The sequence below is a fragment of the Macaca fascicularis genome, chromosome 8, assembly GCF_037993035.2.
Source record: "Macaca fascicularis isolate 582-1 chromosome 8, T2T-MFA8v1.1".
NCBI lineage: Eukaryota > Metazoa > Chordata > Mammalia > Primates > Cercopithecidae > Macaca > Macaca fascicularis.
Genome location: NC_088382.1, coordinates 133,791,994 through 133,799,675, shown reverse-complemented (window position 1 = coordinate 133,799,675; position 7,682 = coordinate 133,791,994). Strand labels below are relative to the sequence as shown.

At 41.2% G+C, this 7,682-nt stretch overlaps 1 pseudogene; it reads right to left on the bottom strand.

Moving 5' to 3' along the window:
* Nucleotides 1-4,213: 4,213 nt before the first annotated feature.
* LOC102145359 (ADP-ribosylation factor 1 pseudogene) lies at nt 4,214-4,807 on the bottom strand (annotated as a pseudogene).
* Nucleotides 4,808-7,682: the final 2,875 nt, after the last annotated feature.

Genomic DNA, 7,682 nt, shown 5'->3' with positions numbered 1-7,682 from the left:
CACACATAAAATATCTTGGAATACATCTAACCAAAGAGGTGAAAGATCTCTACAAGGAGAAGTACAAAACACTGCTGAAAGAAATCATGGATGACACAAACAAGTGGAAAAACATCCCACACTAATGGATTGAAAGAATAAATATCATTAAAATGGCCATACTGCCCAAAGCAATTTATAGATTCAGTGCCATTCCTATCAGCTATTTCTATCAGAAAAATGACCACCAACACCATTTTTCACAGAATTAGAAAAAACTCTTCTAAATGCATATGGGATCAAAAAAGAACCTGACTAACCAAGCAATTTTAAGCAAGAAGAACAATGCTGGAAGCATCATACTACCTGACTTCAAACTATACTACAAGACTACAAAAACCAAAACAGCATGGTACTGGCACAAAATGGAATCATGTCTTTTGCAGCAACATGGATGCAGCTAGATGCTGTTATCCTAAGCAAATTAATCCAGAAAGAAAAACCCAAATACCCCATTTTCTCACTTACAAGTGGGAGCTGAATATTGCATATCCATGGACATAAAGATGGGAACAATAGATACTGGGGACTACTAGAGGGAGGAGGGTAGGATGGGAGTGAGGGTTAAAAAACTACCTGCTGGGTATATGCTCACTACCTGGGTGACAGGGTCATTTGCATACCAAACCTCAGTGATGTGCAATTTACTTACCCATGAAACAAACTTATACATGTATCCCATGAACCTAAAGAGTTGGGAAAAAAATTATACCAAAGTGAGCACACTTATGTAACCACTCCTGAGGTCAAGAAAGGTAATCTTTCTAGCTCCCCAGAAGTCTTCCTTGTCCCCCTTCCCAAACACTACCCTCTACTTCTCCCCAGGGCCACCACACCAGAGATTAGTCCAATGTGTTAGAACATTATACTGAGACTGAAGCCTCCTGCAATCGCAGTGCACTGTCTGCGTTAACATGATTTTATCATTCCAAAAAATTCTTGCTCAGGAAAACAAAGTTATAGGTAATTTTACTGTTTGTTTCAGGTACTTCCCCTAGATTCATTTATCCAGCCAATAAGCCACTCTTCCAGACATCATCAACCCCTCCTCAGGACAAAGACTAGGCTCATAAAAGGAAGAGCCTGTGTAAGATTGCTGTTTTCCCTTCCTTAAATGTTTGGTGGAATTTACCAGTGAAATCATTTGTTCTTTGTGGGAACATTTCTTTATGGATTCAATTTCTTAAATAACTAATAGCAGTATTTGAGTCATCCATTTCCTCTCTTGTTGCTTTCAGTCAGTTGTGTTTTCCAAATAATTTGTCCAGCTGCCGAAGTTACTGGTATAAAGTAGTTTATTATATTGCCTTATTCTTTTTTACTGTCTGTAGAATTGGAACTTATATCCCCTCTTTTATTTCTAACATTAACAATTTATTTCCTTCCTTGTAGATTGAGTTCTCTTTTCCTAATTTTTTAAGGTAGAAATTTAGATCATTGATTTTAAAAGCTTCCCTTTTTTCTCATATCAGTATTTAAAGCTGTAAATTTCCTTCTAGATACTTTTTAGCTGTATCCCACACATTTTGACATGTTTTTTAAATTATTCAGCCAAAAACATCTTATAATTTTACTATTAACAAATGGCTTGTTTGGAAGTATGTTTCCTATTGCCAAGTACTTGGAGGATTTTCTAGAAGACTGATTGTTATTAATTTCAATTTCAATTTGGCCAAGAGCATAGTCTGTAACATTTTAATATTTTAATATGTATTGAGACTTATTTTATGGAAAAGCATGTGGTGTATCTTGGTGACTATTCCTCATACCTTAGAAAATAATCTGTATTCTGCTGTTGTCAATTGGGTATAAATAATGCAAATGTCAATTAATTAAAATTGCTTGACAGTATTGATAGTAGTTGTTCATTCTTCCACTAACTACCAAAAGAGGAGGTTACAGTTTTCAAATATTGTCATTTCTCTATTTTTTCTTTCAGTTTTGGTCAGTTTTTGCTTAATGAACCTTTGTGATTTGTGTACATATTTATTTTGGATTGTTATTTTTTTCTGATGAATTGACACTTTCAGTATTTAGGAATTAGAAAATTAGTTTTTAGGCCAGGCGCAGTGGCTCCTGCCTGTAATCCCATCACTTGAATCACCTGAGGTCAGGAGTTCGAAACCAGCCTGGCCAACATGGTGAAATCCCGTCTCTACTAAAAACACAAAAAATTAGCCAACGTGGTGGTGCACACCTGTAATCCCAGCTACTCAGGAGGCTGAGGCAGGAGAATCGCTTGAACCTTGGAGGTGGAGGTTGCAGTGAGCCGAGATTGCGCCACTGCACTCCAGCCTGGGCAACAGAGCAAGACTCTGTCTCCAAAAAAAAAAAAAAAATTAGTTTTTAAAAAGTTAGAAAATAAAGTCCCCCTTTATCTCTAGTAATTCCTCTTTATCTTGATACCTACTTTGATCACTTTTTTTTCAATAATTAAGGTTTCACTCTGTCACCCAGGCTGGGGTGCAGTGGCACACTCATAGCTCACTGAAGGTTTGGCCTCTGGCTCAAGCAAACCTCCCACCTCGGCCTTCCAAGTAGCTGGGACTATAGGCACATGCCCCTACACCCAGCCAATTTGTTAATTTTTGTAGAGATAAGATCTCCCTGTGTTGCCCAGGCTGGCATTGAAATCCTAGGCTCAAGTAATCCACCTGCTTCTGCCTCCCAAAGTGCTGGGATTATAGGAGTGAGCCACCATGCCCAGGCAATTTTATTCTATAGCTATAATTACAGTGCTCGTTTGTCAAAATGAAACAGAAGACAAATATACAAAACTGTTGATTACCAATCATGTATTAAAAGCTGTAAGAGGTTCCATAACACCAAATAGACCAGATGTAATGTTTTCCCTAAGATAAATTTAGCAGCTCCAGCTTCTTCAGTGTTTATCAAAATACAAAAGAACCAAGTAGAAGTCGTCTTTATCGATGGTAGATGAGACCCCTGCAGGCTGAGAGAGAGCAAGCTACATCACACTTGGAGATGGGTGCTCCTGAGGGGCTGTGGGTTTAGATGGGCAGCCTGCCCAGCTCTCACTTGCTACTGCCAGTGAGGCCCCAGACATCTCGCCCATGTGTCTGAGCAAGCGTGAATGCTGGGGATGAAGGGCCCATTTTGGCCCTCATGCTGACTAAGGGACAGTGGGGCCCTGCATCCCCCGAGCTGGCCACAACAGGTGGGCAAGTGGGCAGGTGGGGGCCTCGGCCTGTGTGGGAGAGTAAGATGGCCATGAGCTCCAAGCCTGGCCCCTAGTAACCTTGGGAGCACAGGACAAGCACAAGGCTGTGGAACACAGGGTGACCCACGGACAAGCGAGTTGTGGGGATCTCTATTGTGACCATGCAGAACTGTGGGCTGCCCCTCTACTGCCTCACATTCCTGAGGGGAACGACTGAGCTGGCAACCCACATCCAGGCCACAACTACAAACCTAGGCTAGGCAGGTCTCTCTCCTTTCCATGTGGTCAAGTTTTCTTGGCTTGGATTTTTAGCTGTTTTTTAAAATGCACTGAGTTCTGGTTAAAAACCAACCACCTGGCCAGGCGCGATGGCTCACACCTGTAATCTCATCACTTTGGGAGGCCGAGGAGGGTGGATCACGAGGTCAAGAGATTGAGACCATCCTGGCCAACATGGGAAAACCCCATCTCTACTAAAAATACAAAAATTAGCCAGGCGTGGTGGCTCACGCCTATAGTCCCAGCTACTGAGAAGGCTGAGGCAGGAGAATCACTTGAACCCGGGAGGCAGAAGTTGCAGTGAGCTGAGATTACACCACTACACTCCAGCCTGGCAACAGAGTAAGACTCCATCTCCAACAAAACAAAACAAAACAAAAATAAACAACCACCAAAATGGATCCCAACACATCTCAAAAGCCAGGGGCACATCCCGCTCTCCCCACGCGGTGACTCCTGGAGGCCAGATGCCCGTGGGCCTACATCCCTCCCCAGCTCTGAACAGTGAGTTGATTTTACTTTTTACAATTAAAAAAAAAAAAAAAAAGCTGAGTAATATTGCATAGGAGTACCAGAAACTGCTGCACTGGAAATAAAAACTATTTACGTTAAATAAAAAGACTGGCCGAAGTCTTTGTCTTCCACATTTACAGCACAGTGAGATGCATATGGTGACTGAACCACGGAGGCAGCTTCTGGCACTCACACCATGAACTACACATTTGCTACATGAGAGTAAAGTGGAAGGCAAGGGGAGGAGTGAGAGGACCGGGGTTCGTGTTCACTTCCGGTTTGGGAGCTGCTGGGACGGCAATCCGGTCCTTCACAGAGCCTGTCACCACTGATGGTGCGGGTGGCCTGAATGTACCCGTTCCTGTGGTATAGGGAGTGAGCCCCAACGTGTCTGTGATCTCGGCTGCATTCCTGGTGTTGGGGAGGCCCCGCTTGTTGGTGAACACCTGGAGGACTGCATCCCAAGACTGATCCCACTAGCATCCTCACGAGCCCCTCCTGGACCTCGTCCATGAGCTCTCTGTCATTGCAGTCCACCACGAGGATCAGGCCTTGTGTGTGCTGGAAGTAGTGGTGGTGGCCTTGTCCTGGCCACCCGCATCCCACAGGATAAAGCTGATGTTCTCGTACTCCGCGTTCTCCACACTGAAGGTGGGGATGGTGGTCATAATCTTGCCCAACTTCAGCTTGTACAGGATTGACGTCTTCCTTGCAGCATCCAGGCCCACCATGATGATGGGCACTTCTTTTGCGCCAAACAAAGCCCTTTAAGAAGTTGGTGAAGATGTTCCCCATGCTTGCGAGTGGGTGGAAGGACGCTGGCCAGGGACACCTCAGTGGCGGCTCCCCCAGCCAGGCATTGGTTCCGCTCCCTACTTTGGTCTTAATAGAAACACAACAGTTCTCTTATGCTTATTTTTTCATAAAATCTTTTGTATCCTTTTGCTTTCAAATGATCTGTGCTCTTGTGTTTAAAATGCATGTCTTATAGACAGCATATAATTGGATCTTGCCTTTTAAAATCTAGTTTGACAATCTCTGCCTTTTAATTACAGTGTTGTTTGGTTCATTTTTATTTAATATAATTATTCACATGGCCGAGTTTAAGTTTAATGTTTTGCCGTTCATTTTCTCTTTATCACACTTGTTTCTTGTTTCACTGTTGGACCTTTCCAAAACTAAGCAAAGAGTGGATCACCTTAATCAAATCAGGGATTAAATTATTAGAAGCCTCAGTCCTTGGCAGGGATGTTCTAGTTCCTAGTTGCTGTTAACACCTAAATATCAGCCCTTCATATTTTCCAACTAACAGTCTTGAGTATTTTCCAAAGCTGCTCCTTTTGGGAGAGCTGTAAGCCTTATTTTATTTCTAGTCTTGTGAGAATCCCCAAAACTTTACCCAGCTTCCTGGAAGCTCAACTTTTGCTTTTGGAATCAGCAACCAAATTGAGCGGTAAAGAAGCTGCACTTTCTGGCTTTACTTCAGGCTTTGCTGGATCTTGTCCTGTCAGCTCTTTGCCTCAGTAACTTTCTGATGCTTTCATGGGCATTCTTTATATTTTGTTTAGGTTTTCTTTTTATCGTCTTCAGCAGGATGGTTGGTCCAAAACAACCTAGTCAGTATTGCTGGAAGCAAAACTCATCATTATCGTGTTATTATTTACAGAAAAAACAATTCACAGATGTCATGGCCTCATCTCATAGCCTGTATAACTTACTGCTATATAACTTGGAGAAGTCATTGCCCTGCCCTAAGACCTGAGTTCCAACACTGGCCAAACACTCAGAAATATTTGGTCTTTTATATATTTTTTGAGATCTTGCAGGGGTGAACTCCAAAAATAATTTTGTTTTGGTAGTTGATTGTTTTTTAATTCAATGGAATTAACCTGCATTATTGGTGATTATGTAATTAAAGTTCTGAGGCAGTTAACAATTTTTATTATTGGGAAGGGTCAATTCATTTGATGTAATCACAGCATGTTATCAATAGCAAACTGAATTTTGCTTTGTGCTCATATTTCTCCCTAAATATTATTTATTTGCATTTAATTTATTTTAGCTTAACAAAGATTTACCCAACCCTCTAGTGACATTTTCAGGACATGATTTTAAATGACACGTGTTATCCAGTCCCATTACTTTGTCTTATTTATGTTGTTGTTTTGTCAGGATTGGAATAAGTGACATGTCATGATTTATTTATTTACTTGTAAAGAGTTTGATTTAGGGAGCATTGCATTGGAAATATACAAGTAAATTTGGTTTCAAGCATCCTAACCTGTTTTTCACTTGATGAACTGAGATTTTGATTCCTTTTTAATAAAAAAGGGGGGGATGTCATGTAAGAAAGCACCCAATGAAAGCAGAACCCAGAAGGAAGGGTGAGGTGGGAGAAACTGGCTGAGAGGGAGAAGATGTTGAAAGACTTTGGGAGATCAAGTTTGTCATGGAAAGGACAACGGGCTGGGAACAGGAAGACCTGGGTCCTAGTCTCAGAGCTTCTGGCTGTCAGACTTTGGATAGGTCCCTTCTGCCAATGGGAAGCTCAGGAAGATGAGGGTAGGGAGAGCAGTTCTGAGCAAAGTCCATGTCCAAGGGAGGTGGAGGGTCTCTTTATCCAGTTAATTCTGAGGAATTCCAAAAAGTAGATATCCCAGGCCTTCCTTGCATGTACTCTAGGATCAATCTACCAGTAACTTCCTATCTCTAGCCCTCAGTTTCCACATGTATAAAATAAGGAAATTGAAATCAGTAATCTTTAAGACCTCTTATAAGCCCTAAAATTTCAAGACTTTGAAAGGAGATTTTAAGATCCTACCCAGCTTTAGAAGTTTGGAGGACGTTTGAAACTGATGCAAAATTTTGTGTGTGTCATGTGTATGTACAGATGTGCATTTTTTGGGGGAGAGGGTTCTTAATATCATCATTAGGTTCCAGGATGTTCCATGAATGCAAAAATATCAAGAAACAAATGGAAAATTAATCTTAGTAATTTAATTATAATAATCTAACAAGCATCTTATTGAATAGCTTCTACGTATTCCTATGAGCACATAAATGAATAAGATGCAGTTCATGCCTTTGAGGAATTGTTAGTCAACAAATCATCAATGTAAGTTGTATCGGTTCTCCTGGGATGTGTTGAATTGGGTCAAGGGTCCGAAATTCTGGGTTCTAATCCTAGTTCCTGTAATATTTGGCTGTGACTCTGACCCTTAGTTTGCTCAATCAAGAAATAGATTTAATAAAACATATTTTGCTCCCTTCTTAAGGTGGTTCATTCAATCTATAGGTTAGAGCCATGTTAGATACAAGGGATACAGCTGTGAATGAAACTGAGCCTGCCCCATGGAGCATAGATCAGTTGGTAATCTATGGATTTGATTTTCCTGAGATAAATGTTACAGTGTGGGTGAGAAGTGAGAAATAGAAACTGTTATTCACCTCAAACAGGAGCCTGAATAAATGGCTTTATTTTCTCTCCTCTTCTTCCTTTTATATTAAATTGAACTCAGAAAATAAAAAAGCATCTATCTAGACCACCCATTTGTCCACTATGCTTCCTGAATACAGAGAGAGAACAGAGATGGGAACTGTGAGGTTTCTCTAAGGGACAGCCATATGTATTTTGCAAAGTATTCTCTGGGCTTTTGGAGATACTTTGGTT